Source organism: Antechinus flavipes, chromosome 2 (assembly GCF_016432865.1).
Source record: "Antechinus flavipes isolate AdamAnt ecotype Samford, QLD, Australia chromosome 2, AdamAnt_v2, whole genome shotgun sequence".
NCBI classification, from domain to species: domain Eukaryota; kingdom Metazoa; phylum Chordata; class Mammalia; order Dasyuromorphia; family Dasyuridae; genus Antechinus; species Antechinus flavipes.
In genome coordinates this window covers 164654982-164682454 of record NC_067399.1, presented here as the reverse complement: position 1 = coordinate 164682454, position 27473 = coordinate 164654982, and the positions used below count along the sequence as shown (strand labels likewise).

The 27473-nt window shown below is 32.2% G+C and overlaps 1 protein-coding gene across 3 annotated transcripts in view; it reads left to right on the top strand.

Moving 5' to 3' along the window:
• Window positions 1-27473, top strand: part of MACROD2 (mono-ADP ribosylhydrolase 2) — a 2209416-nt gene that overhangs the window by 475349 nt on the left and 1706594 nt on the right. The gene's annotated exons all lie outside the window — the stretch shown is intronic.

Sequence of the window (27473 nt, the reverse complement as noted above, 5' to 3'; positions counted from 1 at the left end):
TGAGCCAATGTGTGAATTCTCCCAAAGGTGTGAACTCCAAAGGTGTAAACCCAAGCACATAAGCACTGTTTCTATCAATTCCATTGAGTTAACACTAGGATTCTGACAGCTATCAACCCTTATTAGGGCTTTTGTGAAGATTTTATACAACATAGACATAGAATCAAAATTCAGTAGAATACTATTTGTTTTATTTCCCACTTTTGAAAAAGATCCCACAGATAATCATTTCTGTTAGTATTATCCTAATTTCCAATCCTTTCTTAGTCACTAATGTGTTATACACAAGTCATTTGATCTCTTAGGATCTTAGTTTATTCATCAGTAAAATGGAAATAATAATACCTTTTCTATCTTCTTTGGAAGATAATTATGAGCCGGCATTTTGCACATTTAATGTACTCAAAATATAAGTTGACCAAAAACAATTTGGAGTAGCCTATATTTTTCTATAATGAGTCATGGAAACCTAAATCAAAAAATTACCTGAAACCATGTGAATTAATATTTACCATATTTTTATTTATCCAGCTGTTTTCATCAAAGAAAATTTATGTCTGGTTATGTCTGAATTATACAAATTCCATTTTATACCATTTAGAAGTTGCATATGACGATAGCATTTACGCTACTTTTTTTTTTTTTTTTTTTGGACATTTGCTCAAGACTCCCCTTCCATTTTCAACTCCAGAATTTTAGTGTCTCATTCCTAACCCACTCCAGTAGTTAAAAAAAAAAAAAAAAAATGGAAAGGGAGGGGACCTCCCTTTCTTGCTGAAACTTTTAAGTGCCTACTATTGCACACAAGTTTACTTCTCCATGTCTTTAGATTTTGTCTATCCCTTCTTCCCAGCGGTTCCACCCTGATTCTTCATTTCTTACTTCCTCACTTAACATATACTTGCCTTTGAAGGTTGTCTTGCTCTGTCTTGGTTATTTATTCCATAAGTGGGAAGGATTCCAATAGCTTGGAGATAAAGGAAAGCATCCTCATTATAATTTCCTGTTTAATTCAGAATTTGAGGAAAAAGAATATCTTGAATTCCAGATTCCATTTCAAATATTTTTTGTCCTCAATTTTATCATAACAGGCAGTAGTTTATACTCTAGCATTTGTTTAATACTTTTACTGAGAAAATAGAGACTCCTTGAATCCCTTTTCCTCTACTCTGGATCTCAAAATCCATTCATGTCATCTCCTGTCATCACCAATATCATCTTTATTTAGGAGGATTTATTTAAGCAATCACTACATTTCAAGCACTGTGATGAATACTGAAAATGCAAAAGAAGTTAAAACTTGGTTCCTGCCCTCAAAAAGTTTATAATCTGAGTTTATAAGAATTTGTAATCTGAGAATAAACATGTGCTTATAAGATATGTAAACCATAAATGGAAAGTAATTTCAATTCTTTTCTTTACTCTCAGATGAAGAAATAGACTTTTTTTTTTAACTGTAACAAAGTATTCTCATTGTAGTCCTGAACTCATTTCCTTCTTTATCTTCTCAGTTGCTATGTTCCAGTCTCAGATCCAATACTAGAGGGCTTTAATGTTTGCTTAATCTTTTCTCCAAATCCCTGACTTCACAATTAATCAATCTCTTCATTTCCTATGATCCATACTACCCATAGAGTTATACTTTGCTCCAAAATTATGCCTCTGTAATCTTCCCTATAATCTTCATTTTTTTTTCTATCCTCTAGTCACTTACATTTTGCCTACAGATAACCCTTAGTACTCTCTGTCCTTAAAAATGTCCATATTATTCTACCATTACCCACCCACCCCCAAGATTTTAATGTATCTCTTCCATTTCACAGTTCAACTCTCATTTAAAAAAAAAATCTATTTTTATTGCCTCTGCTTTTCCTCTTTGGCATGTAGTAGGTACTTAACAGTTGTGCTGATGCTTTGTTAATATTTCTTTTGATGAGTGACCTTAAGTTTTGAATCCTTTCTGAACAGTTAAGTTCCACTACCTTCTTCTCTATCTGTTCTCTCCTTTAAACTATTCAGTCAAGAAATTGCTTTCCAAGAATAGGAGGGTAAACAAGCAGTTGTCAAGAAGCTGATGAAAGCCTTAGAGTCCAATGATAAATGTAATCAAATACCTTACAATGAAAAACTAAGAAAATAATAAAAGTTTAGCAAGAACTATAGAAATGATGCTGACATTTAATTTTTTTTTTATTCCTCTGTCACAACCTGAATGTTCATTTCATAGAATGAATGTCCCTAGGTTGCTTGTTTTCAGGTTCCTTTTCAACTTTTCCTTCTGTTCAATTTTCCCCCCTGGTGATATAGAGTGGTAAAAATATAGAAATTTTTCTTTGATAAGTGATATTGTAATTTTGGCATGAATAGTGATTTCATCAAGATCCATCCCTCCATTTCTATTTCCAGAATTTCATTAGTATTATGTTGATACAGACTTATTTTTTCTAAGGAGATATGAGAAACCAAAGTTTTAGTTCTTACTGACCATATTTGCCAGACCAAAAATCAAGACACATGGCTTAACAAATGATATTTCTTTTGTAAAACCTTGTTAAAAGTATAGTTTCTTTTATTGAAAATGGACTATCCCAGAAAATCTGGAACATATACTTGCTGCACCTGTATGTTTTAAATTAAGTTGTCAAATGTTGTTAGTGCTATTAGAATTCCTGCTGTATTCATAGAGGTCTTTCATGTCTGAAATATGTCTATTCCTTTTGTGATTATAGGCTTGAATTCAAACCCTCATAAACATAGAGATCTCTGCTTCAGCTAGTTATTCCCAAGTATGCTTGTAAATAATCTCTGATTATATGAACATCAAAAAAAAATACAGGTTGATATTGAAAAATCTGAAAATCATACATAATTAGACATCAGTGATTATGATGAGATTATAGGAAAATATGCTAATATCTTTTTCTTCAGATTGTCCAGGGACAATAACTCATGCCATGTATTGTGGAAATATGAATTCCAGGGATTTTATTTTTGATTATCACTAAAATGTTCATGATAAAATGATGTGGACATTTTATTAATAATATATAAAATATTATTGACAGTTGCCAAATGTATTGTCACATGTGGCTCAGTTGAATCAAGGAACTTGATATATAATCCTCTACTCCATGAGTGTTTCTATAGTTGCTCTTTTCAATCTCAGAGGGAAATTATTTCAGATTTTTTTTTATTTTTCTAGAAAAAAAGGTTAAGGAATCTCTGTTGTATTAATTTCAAGCATTTAAAAGTCATACCTAATGAATACAATTCTATATTTCTTCATCAAAAACAGAATTGAATGACATAAATCTAAATGAAACATCTAATCAATTTCCAAAAATTCCCCATTCTTCCTACTACAAATTTTAGTCAATGTACCTTTTTTTAGAACTTTGGGCTCATGGACCTAGGGTTGGAGGAATCTTCAAGGACGTTTTATTCAACTCTCTCCTATTATAGCTAAGGAAATTGGGACTCACAGAAATTAAGTGACATGCTCAAGGTGTCTCAGACAGTGAGTTACCAACAATATTTAAATTTGTTCTTTTTCCCCAAATGCCGCACTCCCCCCATCCCATCCCATCATGTCTCCCTTATTATTGCTTAGACTATTATAATTGCTTTCCATGTGATCTTCTTTCCTCCAATCTAAGCTTTCTCCCCTTTATTCGTTATACTATTCTGCCAGAATATTCTTTCTAATGTTGTTTTAATTATGTCACCTACTTTAAAATTTCAAAATTACTCAATTTTAATGCTGTAGGTATTCCTACGGCTAATGCAGAACATTATTTTCTTATGACTGAATAGATGGTCTTTGAGATTTACCATGCTAAAAAACATCTATTATCTTATGGAAAAGAATGCTGAGCCTTTAGAAAGACTTTACAGATTTAACTCCTCTGGTCTAAGAAACATTCTTAGATAATAGAAAGAGTGTTTGAGTTAAAATTCAAATATAAATGTTTGAATCTCATCTCAAATAGTTACTGAATATGTGATCATACAAGTCAATTAACTTTTTTTTGCAGTGAGTTGAGATTCTTTTTTTTAACCTGTTATTTGCTTTTAACATTAATTTTTTGAAAATTTTGCTTCTGAATTATCTTCTTCTTCATACACTTCCCCTCCCCCTTGAGAATATAATATGATATCAATTATGCATGTGAAATTTTGCAAAAAATATTGTCATCTAAGCATGTTACAAAAAGTAAGAAAAAAATTTAAGTTAAAAAAATACCTCAGTGTACACTCATATACTGCTAATTCTTTTTTTTTTGAAAGTGGATAGCACTTTTCATCGTAAGTCCTTCAGAAATGTCTTTGATGATTGTGTTGATCAAAATAACAAATTTACAGATGATGAGTATATAATATTGCTGTTGCTATGTATAACATTTTCCTGATTCTGTTCATTAGTTCATATAAGTCTCCTGAGGTTTTTCTGAAATCATCATTTCTTATAGGATAATAGTATTCCATCACAATCATATAATACAACATGTTCAGCTAATCCCTAATTAGTGAACATCCACTCAATTTCCAGTACTTTGCCTTCACAAATAGAGCTGCAATAAATTTTTGTCTATGTTAGTATTTTTTCCCTCTTTTTCTTTGATCTCCTTGGGACACAGGCCTAGCAATGATAATGTTTGGTCAAAGAACATAACACTCTTTTATAGGCCTTTAGACATACTTTGCTCTTCAGAGTTGACAACTCCACCCACATTGATGTCCTAATTTTTTTTTTTATATCCTCTTCAATATTTGACATTTTCCTTTTCTGTGATATTAGTGAATCTAATAGATATAAGATGGTACTTGATAATTATTAATCTAATCAAAGTGCTTTAGAGCATTTTTCATATGACTGTAGATAGCTTTTATTTCTTCTGAAAACTGTTCATATCCTTTGAACATTTATTGAATGGGGAATGATTTATATTCTTATAAATTTGATGCAATTCTCTATATATTTAACAAATGGGACTTTGCTAGAGAAACTTGAAGTAAAAATTTCCCTCAGTTTTTTTTTTTTTTTTTTCCTTTCTAATCTTGGCTGCATTGGATATGATTATGTAAAAAACTCTTATTCCATTTTAGTTCCCATAATCTCCTCTATCTCTTGTTTAGTCATAAATTCTTCCCTTATCTATAGATTTGACTAGTAAATTTTCCATGTTCCCCTAATTTGCTAATGAGAGCACCCTTTTCATGTGAAGCATTTGTCCATATTGGCCTTATTTTGGTTTACAATGTGAGATGTTGGTCTTTACCTAATTTCTATCAAATTGTTTTTCATTTTCCCTAGAAAATTTTTGTCAAATAGTTAACTATTGCATCAAAAGGTTGGATTCTTTGTATTTATCAAACATTGCATTGCTATGGTCATTTGCTTATTTTACATTATATACCTAATTTATAGTATTGATCTACCATTCTATTTCTTAGCTATTGCCAGATTGTTTTGAGAATTACCACTTTGTAATGCAGTTTGAGAGCTGGTGTGATTAGGCCAACTTATTTTACTTGTTTTCATTAATTCCCTTGATATTCTTGATCTTTTGTTCTTGCAGATGAATTTATTATTTTTTAGTTTTTCTAGCTGTATAAAATATTTTTGGTAGTTTGGTATAGCACTCACTAAAAAATTTAGGTAGAATTATCATATTTAACATATTGGCTTAGCCTACCCATGAGCAAATTTTTGTTTTTCAATTGTATAAATCTAGGTTTGTGTAAAACATGTTTTGTAATTTTGTTTATATAGTTCCTGGTTTTATCTTGGTACTTAGAATTGTTTATTGAATGCAGTTATTTTAATAAAACTTTACTATATCTGGTATTTGTTGGTAATATGTAGATAATTTATGTGGTTTTAAAAATATATTGTAACTGATTAAATTTTAAGTGTTTCAATTATTTTTGGTTGATTCTCCAGGATTCCCTAAGTGTGCCATCATATTGTCTGCAAAGAGTGATAGTTTTGTTTCTTCATTGTCTACTTTTTCAATTTCTTTTTTCTTTTATTATTGCTATAACTAGCATTTCCAATACTATATTGGATAATAGTGGTGATAATGAATATTCTTGTTTCACCCCGATCTTATTGGAAAGGTATCTAGCTTATCCCTGTTACAGATGAAACTTGCTTGTGGCTTTAGGTAGATTCTACTTATCATTTTAATAAAAGCTCCATTTTTGTGTTTTCTAGTGTTTTAATTAGAATAAGTTGTATTTGTCAAAAGCTTTTTCTGTATTTATTGAGATGATCATGATTTTTGTTTGTATTATTGTTAGGACAAATTTTGTTAGTAGTTTTTCCTATATTAAGCCAACTATGCATTCTTCATATAGATACATATCAGTTTTAAAATAGAAATATATCTATTACCAAGAATGTCAAGTTGGGATATATATATATCCTCCACTTGGACATAGCATAAGATCTTTGTAATATATTGCTATAATATAGCATTTTATTGATATTGATAGCATTTTATTAAATTTTTGCCTCAATATTTATTTAGAAAATGGGTGTATAGTTTTCCTTCTCTGTTTTTACTCTTCCTGGTTTAATATCAATTCTGTATTTGTGTCATAAAAAGAATTTGGTAGAATTCATTCTTTGCCTATTTTCCCAAATAGTTTATATAGCATTGGAATTAGTTATTCTTTAAATGTTTAGTGAAATTCACTCATGAAACCATCTAGTCCTGGTAATTTTTCCATATTATGGAGCTCATTGATATATTATTGTTAAATTTCTTTTTCTAGGAGAAAGAAATTTAAGCATGCTATTTCCTCTTCTGTTATTCTGACCAATTTATATTTTTATATTCTATATGTTGTATATGCATTTTACTTAGATTGTTAGATTTATTGGCATGTATTAAACAAAATAGGTCCTATTAATCTCTTTAATTATATTTCCTTTGGTGAACTCACCCTTTCCATTTTTGATACTAGTAATATTTTATCTATTTTATTGTTTTTTTTGATAAAATCATCTCTTAGTTATGATTGCTGTGTATTTCCCCCCATTCTGTTTTCTCATCTATCCTTTTCTCTCTCTTTTCTCTCCTGTTCCTCCTCAAAAGTGCTTTGTTTTTGACCATTGCTTTTCCCAATCATCCCTACCTTGTATCAGCATTCATTTTATTTTCCCTTTCTTTTCCTATTTCTTTGTAGGATAAGATAGATTTCCATATGCAACTGAGGATGTATGTTATTCCATTTTTGAATCAATTCCAGTGAGATTAAGGTTCAAGCTTTCCCTGCCACTCCTCCCTACCTATTCATATTATTCCCTTTCACTGTCAAAACTGTTTCATTCCTCTTTTATGTAAGATTATTTACCCCATCTACCTCTCTTTTTCCCCTTATTCCAGTTCATCTCTTTTTCTCATTCCTTAATTTTTTTTGGATATCATTCCTTCCTAGTCCCATGCTTTTTTGCTATGTTTATTACACATTTATGTTTCACTATGTGCTTTTTGTATTTAATAATGAAAAAGTTCTTAGGAATTAAAAGTATCATCTTCCTATGGAAGTTGAAGCTTATTAAATCCCTTATGATTTCTCTTTCCTATTTATCTTTTTATGCTTGAGTCTTGTAATTAAACTTGAATTTCCTATTCAAATCTAGTTTTTTATCAGAAATATTTAAATTTTTTATGTTTAATACTTAAAAATTTTATGGAAGAAGGTATTGCATTATCCTTCCTCCTTTCCTCCCTCTTCACCCCAGTATTTCATGTGGGAAGGCAGCTAGGTGTTTTAGCAGCTAGAGTACTGGGCCTGGAATCAGCAATATTCATCTTCCTGAAGTCAAATTTGACCTCAGACACCTACTAGCTCTGTGACTTTGGACAAGTAACCTAACCTTGTTTGCCTCAGCTCCTCATATGTAAAATAAGCTGGAGAAGAAAATGGCAAACCATTCTACCTAGTTTGCCAAGAACACCCTGAAGAGAGGCCAAAGAGTCTGAGAAGACTTTAACAACAATAATAATAATAGTTAATATTTTTATAGTTCTTACTATTGTCAAACACCATGCTAAGTACTTTACAATTATCTCATTTAATCATCACAATAGCCAGGGCTCTGGGTGGGGGATGGAGGGGTGGGGTAGTGCTAATTATTATCCCCATTTTACAGATGAGAAAACTGAGGTAAACAGATGTTAAGTGACTTTGGCTAAGGTCACAATCAAGGAAATGTCTAAGTACAGATTTGAACTCAGGTCTTCCTATCCATTATGCTTTCTAGCTGCTAAGCAGGAAGAGAATCAAAAGAGAACAATACCATGAAATTCCAAGAAAGAAAAAAAAACTTGGAAGACATTGTGTTCAGCAATTTCAAATACCGTAGAGAAGGCAAGAAGGCTAAGGATTGAGAAAAAGCATTAGATTTTACAATGAAAAGATCATTAGCAATAAGACTTGTACCTTCTCTGCATATATGTCCTTAAAGAATTGACTGGGATGAGTGATTAAGAATCTTCTATTTTTCAGAGGTAGAGTTTGACCTCAGATCTTCCTTACTCTGAGGCTGGCTTTCTATCTACTAGGCTCTTTTGCTTTCCACATCAGTAGAGGTAACAGTGTCTTCAAATCAAACAATGGCATTTTTGATTTGCTTTTCTAATAAAATAATGGCTTCATTATTTCCATGTGTACTGAGAATGAACTCTGCATATTGTTCAATTCAGCTCTGATGAAGGAAACCTGGTTTTTATGATTTTAAAATAGATTTCTCTCAAATGAAGGATATATCTGAAATTTAATTAGAGGTAATTTTTCAAATGCAAGTTTTAAATGTCTTGTGTGGTCATTAAATGTTTATAGAATTTTTCATCATTTCTCCATTCTAACACTGGTTTAAATGTGGGACTGTAGTCTTAACATCTCAGATTTAATTAAAAAACCAGAAATAGGAATGATTTATCTTTAATTTGTTCTATTAAATATGTGTTTAATCTTTTCATTTAATGCTATGTGTAGTAGAATTATAATTAATTATTAAATTTAAGAGCAAATAATTTTGTTCAGGTTGACAGGCTATGCTTCATTTACCTCTTATTAATATCACATTCAGAGAAGTAACACATGAAATACAGAGGCAAAATGTAGCTGGCACTGACACCTTAAGCAGACTTTGTGAATTATCTAGAAGTTATTGTTTTTACTTTTCTAAAGTTTTCTTTGTGTATTCCATGTTTCATTTATATGTTTCCTTCTACTGCTTGTCTTTTAAAATAATGTAAATTATCACTCAGATTAATACTATCTTTCATGGCACTGGTTTTACTATGTTGAATTGTGTTAACTCTCCTTTAGGAACAGTGATCATCAGGAATTCTTCCTTAGCAAATAATATGTTCTTCACATTATAATTTACTCATTCATTCAATCAACATTGATTGAATAGCTACTAGTACAAGATACTGAACTGGTTCATAGAGTCACACAATAAAATTATTGTTTTTAAGGCTTTTGGAAGGATCATCAAAATAGCAGGGAATTTTTATTTATTCTAGATTTGTACACAAGACAATCTTGCTACTAAGACCTTTTTTGATAGTGTGAAAAGATCTGTGTCAAATTAAGAACCATTGCTTATTAACACAGCTTAAATAGTGAGATTCTATTTTATTAAGGTAGTTTTTCCACTTAAAGAGTTTTATTTTAGCCAATTGCTTTTCGTTAATTTGTTTTTACTGGACTAAACTTAATTTCCTTTTAATTCTTTGCCTCTGAATTGTTTCAGATGTTATGATCTGGAGTACCTGTTACTCAAAAGTATGTCACTGTTGTTGCTTCATGATGTCACTGCCCCATATTTGCCTGAATTTAGTATATGGACTTCTACAAGTTTGAATTATTGATTGTGGACTCGAAGTTTCAGAATTTTGCCAATAGATTATGTTGTTAAAACGTAAGATGCATGTTCTGCTGGGCATATGATAATATTCTCTTTTGTTTGGCTTTATTTTGTTTTGTATTCCTTTTATGTTTTTCTTTTTTTTCTTTTTTTACTCTGCTTTTTCAAATAAAATGAATTTTTAAAAAATAAGAGACTGCATTTGGCATTTGAAATAGTCATTCCTTTTGTACTATTAAAAGAAAAAAAAGTTTTAAGTCCTTAAACTTGATGAAATATTGAAATACGTTCAACTTATCACCTAACAATGCTTTATCAGATATTATGAAGAAAACCCCGAAGTCTTTTGGAAAGTAAGTATTAAATGTCCCGTGGCCATGACTATGGCATATATTGTCAGTTATAATCCCCAAAGAAGAAAAAAAAAAGTAGGAAATTAGAAAAAAAAAATAGTTTCTAGAATCAAACTCTCTGCTAAGTATTTTTGTAAAACTTTCATATTTACTTTTTCAGTTTGGCTGCAAAATGATACATAAATTCCAACTCATATCCTGTGATTATAAGAGCAATGAAATTTACCATCTTTTCTCCACATACTTCTGTTAGGATCATAGTATCTTAGTTGCAAAGATAAAAGGAAATTTAGAACACATCTAGTCTTACTTAGAAAAGAGAAAAAAGCATGGAGGTAGAATTTTTTCCTCTAGGTCACAGAAGATGATTTAACTTTTCTGATCTTATATTTCTTCAATTCAATTCAATTCAATCTCCCCTGCTAACTACCTCATAGGTTAATGTAAGAAAAGTGCTGTATAAATCTTAGTATGCCAGGAAAATATGAATTATTATTTTCTTTTTCCTAGGAATCTGTAATTTCATCACCACAATGGGAATAGGTCAATATCAGAGATGTTTTAAAATGGCTCTAACTCTGTAGCCCTCTCTCTCTTTCTAGGTTCTCTTCTGTTACTGATGGGATTTTACCTGTCCAACTATTTTCATTATTTTGACAGATGTCTCAGTAATACCAGAATATTTTTTTTAATGAAAGCTATCTTTAAAGACCTAAGCAACATAGCACTACATTGTACTTCATGCTTTGTGATTATTAAATACTAATTGAAGTGTATGAAATTGAATTGGAAGTTGTATTTCTTCTCAAACTTTTACTGGAGGAAGATCATGCACCCCTGAAAGTATTTAACATCTTCAGAGAATAACTTCTTTACCTGATAAGAACTGTGAATAATTTGCTATTTGGTAGAAATTATTCTTTTCAATTATGTTTCTATGAAACAAAGCTTAAATGTTTTATAAAATTTGAGTAGGAATAGTGGCATGTTCTTTAAAAACTAATAAAAGTTTGCTTCTCCCTACCTGGAGTTAGGGAAACCCTAGTTAAGATTCAACCTCATTACTTACTAGCTGTATGATCTTGGGTAAATCACTTAATTTCTGTTCTTCTCGCTTTCCTCATCTGTAAAATGGAGATAATAATAGTACCAACTCCAAGAGATGCTGTGAAGATCAAGTGAATAATATAAGAAGCTTAGCCCAGTGCCTGATACATAATAATTGCTATATAGATATTAGTTATCATCATTACTGTTAGAAAATTATCAGAATTCTCAGAACAAAGCATCATCAACTGTTAATGTTCATGGTGGGTTTTCTGGAGGTCTCTGGAGCAGCCCTCTTTTCAGCAGATTAATCGCCACAAGAATAGCCAGGTGTTAAAATCCAAATCATTTATTATCTCTTTCACAATCTAGTTTCCTTGCCTGGGGCCCGGGCTAGCTTTCTTAGAGGCCTTCTAGAGTCTTGGTTTCAGTGGAGAAGTGCAGGAGGCCAAACCAGCCACCGTGAGGCTGATGAAGATGGAAAAGAACTCTCTCTCTTTGGCTCTGAGAGTTTGAGCTCCCACCTCCAGTCCTTTATCTTCTCTGACTGAATATGAGTCCCAGTTTATACTCTCTACACTTAGTATAAACCAATCATTATATCATTAGGAAACCATTATTTGTTGTAAGATTAAATCAATCCTATTGAACTTAGAGAACCATTAATCACCATGTTAACTAGATAACCATTGTCTTTATCAATTTCACTGACTTAACATCTTGTAAGAATCCTTGTTTCAGAGTTCTGGCCCATAACAATCAACAATGATAGTTTTGATAAAATGTATTCTTTTTAAAGTATGCATTGCAGAATGCCTTCTGTATAGTTATTGTTTTATATTGAATGTTCTAGCTTTTCCCTCATATTAGAAAGTAGAGGGATAGCAGAAGCAGCCTAGCATTATGGGCAGAACTCTGGCAGAAATACTGAGGACCTGGGTTCAAGTACATCCTCTGACACATACTGGCTAGATGACATTTGTTGAGACGCTTTAGTTCTTAGTGACCCTGGACAATTTTCTAAACCAGAAGTTGCAGAATTGTTACTATATCATTAGTAGAGGGAGTTTCCTAACTGGAAATTCCTTATTTACAAATAACAGGTCTGGTTATACTGTTCACTTTCCCTCCACCATAGGGGGAAGACTAAAATTATCAACAGTACATTTACTCACATGTAATTGACATTTGTAAAGCACTTACTGGACTCTCAATGAGTCCAGAGGTGTGAAATGATCCATTAGTAGATTGTAGGAAAAGTTCAGAAAATTAGTTGTGGAGGGGGTATGAATTTAAAAATAGACCCTCAGAGTTGCCATGGAGGTCACATATCTCCTAGGTCCAATGCATGTAATTAGGACAAATCTGGGATTGTAAGGAACAATTACAGTTGCTTGGAGTTTGGGACAAACAACACAAATGTATCCTTGAGTCAAAGGAAAGATCATAAAAATACATGACTAAAAAGGAAACTTGATTATTATATTAAATATACTTTGTATCTTATATATTCTGATTCCTTAGGCAAAGCTCTGGATGCTTTGTCCTATCTTTGAATCCCAACAAATTCCATATGCAGCATAACATATTATAACTCTTCAGGTTTGCGGAGACAAGCATAACTCCTAACTTCTCTCTTCTGCAGTCTAACAATTCTCTAGCTTTTTCATAGTGCATTGTTTCAAATATAGATTGTTATTGTTATTTGTCCTTCGTTCTCAAAGAGGACCTTGACATCAGGAAGGTGATACCATGACAATGCAAGTGAATGGGATTAGTGGAAGGGAAGGTCATGCAAGGTCTCCTGCCTCCCTTTCCCCTCCAGAGTCACCCGAGTCCAGTGACAACATACACATCAGAACAACTGGAGATGGCCCTGGATGCAATGGGAGACTTTGGCCTTTTAAGCTAAGGTCTTCAACAGGTCTCAGTTAGACTGAAGCAGCATCCATTTGGTGATTAAGGCTAGGCAGGAATTGAAGCAAAGAATCTCCTCTTTTACCTTTATTTAAGTTATCGAAATTATGAAGAGGTAAAATAGTCACCCGGAGTGGTAATTAGAAATAGATTCAGGAGAATTAGCAAGGGAAGAGTTTTGGAAGAAGCCCTTGAAGGAATGTGCTAGGGGATAAAAGGGCTTATAGCAAGTAGGGATATCATTAATGAAATACCTTAATAATTGTATATTACTTTTTACAAGGAGCTTTAAATATAACTCAAATTTAAGTGACCTCCAAAGTAATTGAGTGGTGATTTTATACACACACACACACACACACACACACACACACACACACACACACACACATTTCAATGGACTTAATTTAGATAACTCAGAAACCTTTGGTATGGATTGGGTATAGCTGAATCAAAACATTTATTGTATATTTGCAACACTTTTGGCTGAAGTTGCATACTACTAGGGGAACAGAGCTATTTGTGAAAGCCTCATTGGGAACATTCAGAATTGGCGAAATCATTTTGTACCCATCTGTGTTAAATCAAAATGTGCATCTGACTAGAGTGTCGTTTCATGCCAGTGTTTTTCTCAACATGTTCAGTTTTAAACTCATTTTTGCTAGCATTTTGAGAAGATAGTTAAAACTGGTGACATTTTCTGCTTATTTTTAAGCTAAGTGTTGGTAAATAGGTTTGTAGATCTCACTAGGGTTATGACATGGTGATTTCTGGCCACCACATTAGTAGTTTCCAAGCTCAGACTCCCCTTATTCCACACATTAAGAAGTTATATCTTTGTCACATCTTTCCTCCTCTCTCTCTCTTCTTTCTCTCTTCTTCTCTATCTCCCTCGCTCCTTCCTTCCTTCTCTTTCTTTCCCTCTTCACAAACACAGAGCAGAAAATTCCATCCCTTTTTTGAAGAAGTCACAAATGAACATTTCTATTTCTAGAATCACCCTAAGAAGTTGGTGAAGTAGCATTGCCCCTTAATAATGGTGGTAGCAATATGCAGAAGAATATTAGAATTTTTGCATACTGTTGTGCTTCCTTTCATTAGCCAGTCAGCTTTAATTCCTTCCCACTCTTCCAAGAAATGGGCATTATTTGTGGCAGTAGTAGACGGGAGCAAGGAGTAATTTCTATGGCAATAATGTGTTGCCCCTTTTCACCTTTCCTCCCCTCCCATATGCTTATCAGTAGATAATAGAAATGGAATTTAGGAGAAAATAGGATGAGGAGATAATTTAAAAATGATTTTTTATTTGATCTGGTAAAATAGGGATTTTTTTAAGGACATGGATTATTTTGTCTTTCCTTTTTCTTTCTTTGAGGCAATTGGGTTTAAGTGGCTTGCCCAGGGTCACACAGCTAGGAAGTGTTAAGTGTCTGAGGTCACATTTGAACTCAGGTCCTCCTGACTTCAGGACTGGTGCTCTATCTACTGCACCATCTATCTGCCCTGACTATTTTGTCTTTGTATCTTCATGGCCTACCTCTTAAAAGCCAATTAATGAATATTTTTTGGAATGAAATTAAGACTTTCATATAAGCAAAATACCAGGAGAGATAATGCTACAATATTGAAATGTTATAGCTAAGCTTTCCCTCTGTTATTGTCCTAATCTTCATGTCTTTAGCACATCTAAGGAGTAAGCCTTCAAAAGGGAGAGATTTTTTGAAAGTGATAAAGCTAATTTTAAAATGCCACTACTTTTTAGGATAAAATATAAATAAATAACTTCTTTAATTCAATATATTGTATTGTGAATACGGTTTTAATTGGGAAAAAATGCAGCTGTCATTATTTTGGAAGTATAAGTTAGATAATATTCTTACTTTTTTGTCACAGCAGAAAATATTTTCTGTAGAAAATATAGAAAGTGAAGTTTTTGTGAGAATGGACAATATTTTTACTTTGATTATTTGAATCGAAAGGCAGAATGGAAAGAATGTATGAATCTATCCTAATGGGAGCTAGTTTTCCAGAAGTTTCTTTGTCTAATTCATGTATGATACGCCTGAGGTTCTACTTAATCATCCAAATACTTTCTTTTTATCATGTTATAAATGCCAATGGCTTTGTTTGCACAAGCTGAATTATTGTCTAAATTCAATAGTTTGTATTAATGTAAGCTTATTGTACAAATTTTAAATGATTACAGTTAAATTTATGCCTTTTAAAATTAGTAATATGGAATCAATGCCATATGAGTCTAATTTAAGTATGCCAAAAGGAGTCCAGATTATTATCAAGATAAAGTAATAATGAAAATGAAAGAGAGAGAGTCAGAATATCTTCACATTTATCATTTTGGTAAATGAAGGTCACATTCATTGCCCCATTTAAAAAATATATATATAAGCTATAAACACAAATTAAAAGTAGGAAACACTTATGTCAAGGCAAAGAGCAGTGAGTACTTCAATATGGTGATTTAGGAAACTGTCAAATTGAAATTTCACTTAGGAACACTATAACTTGACCTTTACCCTTTCCTTCCCTTTCTATTTTCGGATTAAATAGAAAAGAAAGGGAGCTTGCAAAATCTTGCACAAAACTGACAGTTCCTTGTAGAATGCAGTCTATTTCTAATTTCCATATATTTCCTTCAAGTGGAATGGCTCTGGGAGCACATTTGCCTTCAGCCTTGACAGGTGTAAAAAAGTATATCAGCAGCATGGTGATTGAAATGTTATACTGACTTATTCTGAAACCAACATGATGGCTGACAAAAGACAGAGGCACGGTTGGGTCAGGTGAAGTCATTGTTATAATCCCTTTACCCCTATTTTGAGCTCCTGTAGCAAGGAAAATCCTGTGTCAGACACTATCAGTACCACCTGTTACCAACTTCCCTCAAGGAGACTGCCACGAAGGACATATATTTAAACTTTTTTTTTTTTTTTTTTTTACCAAGTGTCACAGTCCTTTATTGTTTTTCTAATGACTGTGTGCATGTGTATATTTGTCTATATGTGTGTGTATATATTATGAAACACACACACACACACACACATATATATATATACACACACATGCTTACCTATATATGCATTTCTGAAAAATTGTGTAGAAATGAAAATTGTAAATGACAATTCTTTAAATATGACAGAATCACTCACTATTTAAAGAAACTTAGGTAGAAGCTTTTTAAAAGATGAAACTATGAATTAGTCTAAGCATCCATAATTGGGAATTATTCGTAAAAATTATGAAAATTCCCACATAACTGACCCATAGATCTCATATTGGGCATGTATTCCAAGGTTAAGGAAGAATATATTTGTGTGTGTTCTTAAGTATAAATAATAATGATGATAGTAATAATAATGACTAACATTTATATAGCACATTGAGATTTGCAACTGAAAATATTTTGTTCTTAACAATGGAAGATAAACAACTAAATTTTATAAATTGAAGAATTTAGACTCTGAGAGGTTAAATGACTTCCAAGGTTTGCCCAAGTAGTAAATGGTTAAGCCTAAATTCAAATTCAAGTCTACCTGCCTCTAAGTCTGGCACTTTATCTGCTGTGAGATTCATTTGCTTCCACATGTGTATATTCAATGCAACACTCTTTATGGTAGCAAAGAATGGAAAACAGCATAGGGGCCATTGATTTGACAATGGCTAAACAAATTGTGCAACATCCAAGTAATTGAATTTTCTTCATAGAACTGTTAGAAATCATGACAACAGAGAATTCAGAAAAACATGTGAAGACATGTTAACTGATAAAGAATAAAGTTAATTGATAAAAAATAAAGTAAGTAAATCTAGAAAAGCAGTGGTTATTATAACTATGGCAATGCAAATGGAATTAACAATGATATAATAACAGTATGTAAAATGAAACTTAATACTATTTAAATACTTTTGCTCCAGAAAAGCTGAGATAATGAACCTCGTTTCCTTTATTGCTTAATGGGGAATAATGGATGTAAAATGTTACAAATATATCAGATTTGGTTTATATGTTGGTTGATTTTCCTTAATTCTTTTTTTTCCCCTTCTTTTTCCTTTTTACTGTTAGAGGGTAAGACTTGCTTAGTAGAGGAGGGGCAATGACCTTCCCAGAAATTAATGTGATATGTAACTACATCATCTCTTTCATTCTGACTCTAAAATTCTGTTATATAAATTTATGATTTTTGAACATTTTATAGGAGAATATTTGTTACAATACCTTTGTTGGTGTTGTTTTAAAGGATTTTTCAGTTGTTTGATTTTTATATTAATCTTCTGCCTTAAATTTTGAGGGTAGGCACTATATATTCTATTTCTATTTGTATTTCTCATACAATGAGAGATTTAATTATAATTACCCTAACTTATTCAACTTAGTAATATTGGATCCTGACAGATCTTTCTGTTGAATTAAAGTTTATGTTTTACTTAGGCTAATCTGTCATATATTCTATATCCTTTATAAAAGTAATTTAAGGTTCTTTACTTGTTTTCCTACTATCCCTGATTAGTCAGTGTTTATTAAAACACTGGTCTTCTTTTAAAATAAGGTTCAAATGCAACCTTACCTATCCCTTACCTATCTCTATTTCTGGAAATTATTCTTCTTAGTTCTCATAGTACAGTATTTTGAACTTCTTATTCGTGTCTCTTCAGTATCCAATACAGTATTTTCTATACTGTTATTCACTTGTTCAATCATGTCCAACTCTTTGTGACCCCATGAACCATGCTGGGGTTTTCTTGGCAAGGATACTGGAGTGGTTTGCCTTTTCTTCCTCCAGTGAATCAAGGTAAATAGAAGTAAAATGTCTTGCCCAGAGTCATAGAGCTGGTAAGTGTCTGAGACTCAATTTGAAGTCGGATCTTTCTTACCCCTGACTCCACCACTCTATCCACTGAGCCACCTAGATGCCTTCTGTTTTGCATATTATAGATGCTTAATAAATGTATATTTAAGCAAGTTAATGGATGAATGGAGCTTATATAATATAATGGAGAGAAAGACAGTAAGACTAAATTTTAAAAACATAATCTTGGGGAATAAATATCTTAGAAGATTGAAAGGAGGACAATGTATCAAAGGAACAGTTTGTATATATAGAACTGCATAGAATAATTTTACATACACACATACACCTATATATACACACACATATATAAACACATACATATGTACATATACATATGTATATGTATGTTTGTATGTATTGGTAACCATATCTGGAGGGAGGATGGGAGGAAATAAAAAAGGAAATAAAAGAAATTTACATGATAATTTTGCTGTATATTTGAAAGGGATAGCAAATCATGCATAGTAGATTTGAAGTTTCATCTACAATCATTTTTTTTTTATTGTATCACATTGTAGAAATGCTTGTTTTAGTCTATAAATTAATATTATTTAAAAGGAGTGATTTGGAAGGTTAAAAAAAAAAAAGAATACCATATCTCTGAAGTCAAGAGACAAGACTGAAGGGACTACAACTACAAGAATGACTCCCAAATTTATATTTCTAGCTTATGCTTTCCTTCATCATTCTGGATGCAATTCTCCATCAGCCTACAGAATATCTAAATTTGAAGGTTTTTAATTATTTTAAATTCACACATCTCAAACTGACCTCAGTATCTTTTGGCTTAAAGTTACTATTTATTCATCCTGAATTTACATTTCATAGACTAGTATCTCACATCTGCAACCTTGGTGCCTCATTTTACTGTGCCCTTTCCTTTACCTCTTCCAATAGATTATAACACACAAGCTCTTGTATTTTTCCTTTCCACTTCTAGCATCCTAGGCTCTTGTCAATACCCATTCAAGACTACTTTGATAGTTTATCCCTATTGTATTTTACATGACTATAATCTTTTTTTTTTTTTTAAATATACATTTCTTATCACCACCAATGAAACTGCAAGTCTATAAGAGCTTAAATTGCAGCTTATGTAAATAAACTACATTTCTTCCCCAGGACTTAGAATAGTGTTGTGTACAAAGTAGTATTTTAATCAATATCTTTTAAATTGAATGAACAAAAAATTGAGAATACCATTACAACTCAGGGACAGTTTTATTTTAAAAGAAAATATTTTCCATTATCCCCACTTTTACTCATCATTCCTCACATGATCAAATAACTTTAATAAAATAATTTCAATGCATTTAAAAGGTTGCAATAACTGTTATCTTTTGAATCCAAATTTACTTTAATGTAGATCTCATTTTCAGCCTCCAAAACACAATGTAAACTAATGAATGTTTGAATGCATGCTTGCAATTTGTTTTTGGATGTTTTTCTTATCAATCACCAAAGGTTTTGATTTTATAATGCATTTTATTTTTTTCCTTTAAGAATAAGACTTTAAAGTTTACAAGTTAGAAAATTACTTCACAGTACTGCTTCCTATTTCTTCTGTAATATGTAGGAATATTTGAAAATATTCTTTTATTTTCCATAGTTTAAAAAATTGCATTTTAAATACCATAATGACATTATTTAAGATATCTTTTTTTTTACTGATGTGCATGAAGAATTACATTTTTAAATGAAATCTCATCTTTTGTCCAATAATTGTATTATGCTCTAAGTAAAGGTTATATGATATACAGTAAAATTTGGTAGATTTAGGGTCAGAGCACCTGGGGTCCAAATACAATCTCTACCTTGTTCTACTTTGTTGACCTTGGGTAAGGCATCTAATCTTTCTAGCTTTCATTTTCTTTATCTGCGAAGTGAGGAACTGGACTAAAGGTCCTCTGATATCTCTTTCAGCTCTAAAGGTAAGACTGCTATTAATTCTCTTTGTGTGGCTTAGGTTGACTTTATCCCTTTAAGAAAAGTTGATTCCTATCTTCTTGAAATATGTATTTTTAATTCTATCAATGAAAGATGCAATTTCCCCCCCTTAGTCTTCTTTAGTTATATGAAATGAAGTATAATGCATATTTAAAAAATTCTTTAGAATGCTAAGTACAAAAGGAAAGGGGGAAGGGGAAGAAAAAGACAGAAAGAAAGATGGAGAGAGAAAGAAAGAGGTAGAAAGGGAGGGAGAAAGAAATAGAGAAATGGGGGAAAGAGTAGAGATTAAAAAGAAATAAAGAGAGAAAGAAAGGGAAGGAGAGAAATAAATGGAGGACAGCAGAGGAAAAGAAGGGAGAGGTAGAGGAGAAGGAAGAGAAGGAAAAGGAGGAAGAGGAAAAGAATTGAGATAGAGGTCTTATTATCTCTACATAAGTCCTTGCTCTTAATAATTATGTCACTAATCCTGATTCTTTCCATTACAACTTGAGATGCTTTAGAATTACAGGGCTGCAATCTTAATAAATAGCATAATTAAAGGTTATCATAGATTTTTATTCTCTTTGTTATTCTAATTGATTCTTCTCTATCAAAAATCATTGCTTTCATCTTATCTGTTTTGAATTGTATTAAAGACATTTTTTTGGTTCAAATTTATGTTGTTTGTGAGTACTAAAAATAATTTATTTAGAGGGAAATGATATGCACGTGCAATACAGTCATTGCGGTTAAATTCACTGAAAGTTAGATTACTCATCTTTAAATTGTTGATTATGAAAAGTAGTTGTATTCTTGACATTATTAACGTTGGAAATATCCTTTTATCTGACAACTCCTATACAACGAAAATGAATGTAATGTAAAAGCAAATGTTTGCAGTGATTTTTTAAAAAAAATTTACAACAATTAGAACTATCCAGATAAAAAGTGGAATGCCCGAAAAGATAGTGAATTCCCTTACACTGATTGTGTTAAAGCAAAATCTGAGTGTGTTTTCTGGGAAATTCTTGTCCTGATTTTATTTGGACTAGATATTCTCTGTGATATGGTCTAATTCTGAGATTTTGTGCTTACAATATTGTCCTTTCCCTTACGTATTAGAGTTGTCTGTCATTTTATGTTAGCATCCTTTGGACTTAGGTGATTTAATATTATTACAACCTACAATTTTCTTTAATGGTCATGATTCAGCTGTAACTTGAAAGTGATAGATAGAAGGGTGAAGTGAATTAAACTCTTCATTCCTCCCTATTGTTTTTATAAAGATATCTTCCATATTTCAATTTAATTATGGGATATGGTTTTTGAGCAAAGAAAGGTAAGCTATATTTTCCATATTTTGTTTTATGGCTAATTGAATCACAATAATTAAACAATCTAGCAGGGTGTAAGTGGTAACTTTTATAGATATTAATAATGTGTATTTCATAATACCTAAATGCTTTGTTTGTTAACAATCAAGTTTTGAAAACCTGTGGTAGCTATTAGAGAAACATTATTAACTTTAAGGTGTGGAAGGAAGAGATAAGATACGTAGCCTTCAAGAAATGTGTAGACATATATTACTATTATCCTTGGCAAGCAGCTAAGGTGTCAAACATAGTCTCAGAAAGCATGCATGGCAAAATATGATCTACATGAAAAACAATTCAGCTCTAAGGAAGTAATATTTATTATATTATATTATGTTTATATATATATATATATATATATATATATATATATATATATATATATATATATATATAATATTATATTATACTCCATGGGTGGGCACAATTCTGTCTTTGCCATGTGCCTCTTTAGGAATTATAACTACTTCCCCACTTCCCTATATTCCCTAGTATATTATATATACTATTTTCATCATCATTTAAAGTTTGATTAGCTAGAGTCTTTAAAGTTGAAAAAGAGCAATATTATACATAATCCATTTACTGAATTATTATAACCTGATAGTTGTAAAGTTAGATATATTAATGTTCCCTTTAGTTCGTAAATCTACCATATCTCCATGCTTCTGTAAAAAATGTCAGGACTTAGTGAAAATGCATTTACTGATTATAATTATCCATTAGCTTTAAGGGGAAAAAAAAAAGAAAAAAAAAAATCTTCCTTACCAGTGAATATTTGGAGAATTTTAAATATTATTGGTCCCTATTATAGGAAGTAGGTACCTTTTGTATACCTATCTTTGAGACAAATTGCACTTGAATAGAATAATTCTTATGTTTTCACAGCACAGAAGAATCATGACAATGACTTGGATTCCTTCATGGAAAAGTGTTTTGACCCTCTCTGAAATCTTATACTATGTTTTACATTTATTAATGTATATGTCCTAACTAACTATTCATTCACGTATTGCAAAGAATATATAAAGCACCTGCTGTGTCCTGGGAATTGTGCTAAATACTGGAGCCATAAAGACAAAATTAAAGCACTTTCTACCATTAAAGAGCTTATACCATACTGGGTGGGACACAACATATCTGTAGATTAGTCAATACAAAGTGCAAAGTAGATAGAATACAATTGAGAGCTGGGCAGGTGTGACCTCAATAGATTAAGAAGATTGTGACAGAGGTAGGGAACTTTTGGCCTTTAACTTTAATTTTTCTCAGTTTTCAGAGTACTTCTGTATTTTAGTTGTTTCATTGATGTCCTAACCAGTTGTTCTATTATGGCATGGAATTGACCCTTAAAGACTTGTCATTAAAATGTAAGCTCTGGCCATATTCTTCTGAAAAGGTTTCTAATAAAGTATTCACTATTTGTTGACCTGAAAATTGGTCTGGCTATTTATAAAAATTGACAATAAAGGATAGGTTCTTCCCTTGTTCTACCATATTGTGCCTAAATTCCTTGCTGATGATCTTCTTTAGTACTAGGCTTTAATTGTGAGATTCTCTTCTCTTACCAAAATCAAACTGTTCAGAAAATTCACTTTTTCTTGCTAGAAGGCTAGTTTCTATGAATATTCAATTCTTCTCTAAGACAGTGGGCCCTTACAAATGACATTGTTCAGACATTCCTGTCATGAACTCCATGGGTGGGCACAATTCTGTCTTTGCCATGTGCCTCTTTAGGAATTATAACTACTTTCCCACTTCCCTAAAAATCTTTTGTTCTGGAAAAGTTTGTTCTCTGTTCTCTGATTTCTGGTATTGGATCTATTCTCAGAAAAAGAAAAAAGAAAAAGAAGCAAAAGGCAAATTTAAACTTCCTTCTCAAACTGCTATGTAAACATGCCTGACTCTGAAGATAGGGCATCATTTAATAGTTAAATAGTAGCCTTAGAGATGCCTTTTAGGATTGTTGAGGAAGAAAAGTAGAACAGGGAATAGGAACAAGCTCCCTTTTTAAAGATAGCTTATGGAAGTGACTCCTCCTACAAAAGAATGTTCTCTTAGGAGTTTGAACCAGTTTTGGGTCCATACTCCATTAGTAAAGTCTGTTCTCTAGGGAGTACCAGTGGGTGACTAAAAGCCAAACTATATAGATAGAGATGACTGATGATTACATATGTCTTGGGAAAACATTACATATTTCTTGGCTAGACAATTAGTGGAGATAAGAATGAACTAGAGGGCAGGTTGAATTTCCTTTGGGAAATTTCATAGAGTTTTTAATAATCTCAAATTGTTACTTCAAATAAAAACTAATCTTCATTATTCCTCTGGTGCTGCTCTTGCATAATAAGTTATATGATTATAGTGTATGGAAGTGTTCAAGGAAGATTAGTACCTCTGGTCTAAGGGACTGGTGAACTCTTTTCAGGGCTGCTCTTCTATTCTTAGGGTCCATCTGGCATTTAACTCTCACCTGATACTCCAAGAATCTGTAGCATGTTCATTAACCATACCCCATTAAAATTTTTTGGCAGACTGGCTAAATCTCATTGAGTGCAACTGACAGGCCTCCAGCCTATTGGTGATTTAGTAGGATATTCATACCAAGCATGTGAATACTTCTCCCAGTGGAATGAGCAGAAGAGAATGATTTGTCCTCATGGCATTGAAAGTGGCTAAAATACATATTGTGGAGTGCTTAGAGCTTGGTTAGACTTTAAAGATGCAATTCTGGGCATCAAGAATTATTCTGACTTTTATCTTCCCACTGGACTTAGATGACTCTGGAAGAGAGTGTGAGGCTGATAACTTTGTGAAATTCTGTCTCACTTAAATCCAGTTAGTCCATAAGTTAGGAATTTATCCCATTATGTTATTAGTTTTCTGAAAACAAATGACAAGATGGCATCTAGGTGATACAATGGATAGAGCACTAGTCCTGGAATCAGAAGAACCTGAGTTCAAATCTGTCCTCAGACTTTAAAAAATTCTTCTTAACCTGATTTCTTCCAGTCTTCTTATACTTTACTCCCCTCCATGCACAACTATATTGGTCTGCCTTTGTGCCTTTTCAAGGAAATCAAGTTAAGAAGAGCTTTAAATGCTAAAGAGAGGGATTTGATCCTAAAGATAATAGAGTGCCGCTGGACCTAATTGATTAGGGATTTGAGATGGTATGCTTTAGAAATTTGATACAGAGAAAGCAATTAGAAAGTTATTGCAGCAAACTGGGAAAATATTTTTACAGATCTTGGAGTCAGGAGGACTTGAGTTCAAATCTGGCTTCAAATTCTTATTAGCTATGTGACCTAGAGCAAATTATTAAACTGTGGTTGCCTTTTTAATTTAAAAAAAATTTTTATAATAGTTTTTTATTTTTCAAAATTAATGCAAAGGTAGTTTTCAACATTCACTCTTGCAAAACCTTGTGTTCTATATTCTCCTTCCTCCCTCCCCACCTAGGGAATCTTTGGGCATAGTTCCATATTGCTCTCCAGAATGGTTGGATCAGTTCACAACTCCACCAACAATGTATTAGTGTCCCAGTTTTCCCATATCTTCTCCAACATTTATCATTATCTTTTCCTGTCATCTTAATCAGTCTGAGAGGTATGAAGTGGTACCTCAGAATTGTCAATTTGCATTTCTCTAATAAATAGTGATTTAGAGCACCTTTTCATATGACTAGAAATGGTTTCAATTTCTTCATCTGAAAATTATCCATATCCTTTGACCATTTATCAGTTGGAGAATGGCTTGTATTCTTATAAATTTGTGCCTCGGTTTTTTAAAAAAAGTGTTAATAGACTAGTAACCAGTAATAGTTCTCCTCCCCACCCCGGTTTTCCAATAAATTGAACTGACAAAAAAAATAACTTAACCCTGAACTTTTTTGAGTAGTCTATACCTGTGATCTCACTGGTGTAAGAAGTTTCTCCTTTATTTTATTCCTTCCTCCACTTTAGATCATCAATTTGTCTATGACTTCTAGTCTTAGAGAGTTACTAGAAAAACTGAGATTTCCATACTCATATAGCTAGTATATATCACAATCAAAATTTGAATCCCATGTTTCCTGCCTCTCAGGCCAGCCTTTGATACAATGTTGTCTTTCATTTCATTCTCAGTTGGCATGCATGTATCTTTTCCTTACTTTGACTATTTCCTTGTTTTGTCCTTTCATAAGGTCAGATATTTTAGAGTAAAATAATAAGCATCTAGTCTAACAATAACCCCTTTAATTACAAATGAGGAAACTGAGGCCATGAACCATTCAATGATTTGCCCAAGATCACCTAAGTAGTAAGTGAGAGAGCTGGACTTTACACCCACCTTCTCTCACTTCAGTATATATCTTATTGAGTTTCATTCCAGACGAGATCAAGGCAAAACAAGACTAATCCATCTCATTGATATCATTTATTAAAATAAAAGTATTATATGCATGTGTGTGTGTTGTGTCTATGGGGATTTATTGGAATTACTTAGGAAGACAGCTGACTTCTCATTTTCTTGGACTCTTCTTAAATGGTCTTTGAAGATTTAATGGCTAGACATAGTAATTAAATGGGAAAAATGAGATTTGGGAATAGATACTGTTAAGTGGTACCAGTTTTCTTTTTAATTGAAATTAACACCTTGTTTTGTAAAACGTTCATGTCACCTGTTTTACGTGTAAATATGTGATGTTTTTACACCAAGTATTCTATTCTTTTCTCCCATGTTCTAAAGTATATTGTTACAATTATTTAAATAATTTTGTAAATTTTTTTTTAAGCTTTTCAAGAGGAGCAATTACCCATATAACATGATTTATGCTTATTTTATTTTATTATTATTTTTTGCTGCTGTTCTCAAGACAGAATCATGGCTAATTAACTTTAACCCCATATCCTAAAGCTGACAAGGAGTTGATATTTAGAATTCTATAGCCAGTCTATAAAAAAGTGGTAGAAATTGTATGCTTATATGTAGCCATTGTTAGGAAAATGCAGTTGAGCAGTCTAACACACACACATCTTTAAATGGCAATTATATTTTCATTTTTATGACGAAATCAAGCCACCTGAAACAGCTCGCCTTTAATTTGCCATCTTAGCTTTTTATTTACAGAGAGCTTATAAGTAATGCCAGGGTTTAATGACAAGCTTAGCAATTCCCCACTCTTTGAAATGTTAAAACAATAACAACAACAAAATTCAGTCAACCATCCTCACCCATCTAGACATCACCCTTCAAAATGACATATTACAATTGTTTTAAAGGTGTCAATCACGAAGGTGACAGTAACTGATGCTAGAACCAAAATTAGAAACTTTTTCACCTGGGGCAAAAACAGTTGAGGGAAGAAAGGGATTGCACAGAGGATATTGCAGCCATGGTTACAGTAGAGGCTGGGGAGGGAATAAAAACCAGGAAGTTACAAGTATGCTATATAGTAAGGTAGCATAGGAACAATAATCACTATTAGGGGGAAGTAGGCCTCTTTGGAGAATAACTGCACCCTTCCTTCCTGGGAGAAGAACCTGTCCTCCAATATGTCAGTACCCTGGAGCAAATCCCAGTTCATTGTACATTTCTTATGGCTTTGACTATTGTTTCTCTTATATATCCACTCAATTTGATCAAGGTCAGCATCCTAAGGGGAAATATATTAAGGTGACAGAGAAAACAGTTTGCACATTCAATTTTGAAATTAGAGACCCCCATATTATACTTTTCATAAATCTACCATACTAATTGTTCAGGATTATCAAAGAATCCTTTCCCTTTAACCATGAATCTTTATAGTTTTTTTTTTTTTTTTCCTGAGAGGAGAAAGTCAGAGACATTAAGTGGAAACAGGCAACAGAGGGAGAGGGATATATAACATAAATAATCTTCTCTTTGGAGATGCAAAAAAATTACATATTCATTTGTCAAGGAAGGAAAAATCTAAACAATTGTCACAAAACCCCATGACTCCTAGTGCATTTGGAGAAGGGGAAAAGTGATGGGAAAGAAAGAAAATATGAAAGTTTTGGGTAAATTATGACTGAGAGAGAGAAAAAGTGAGCGTAGTTCAGAGTAGAAATATAGAAAGAGATTGAACACAATA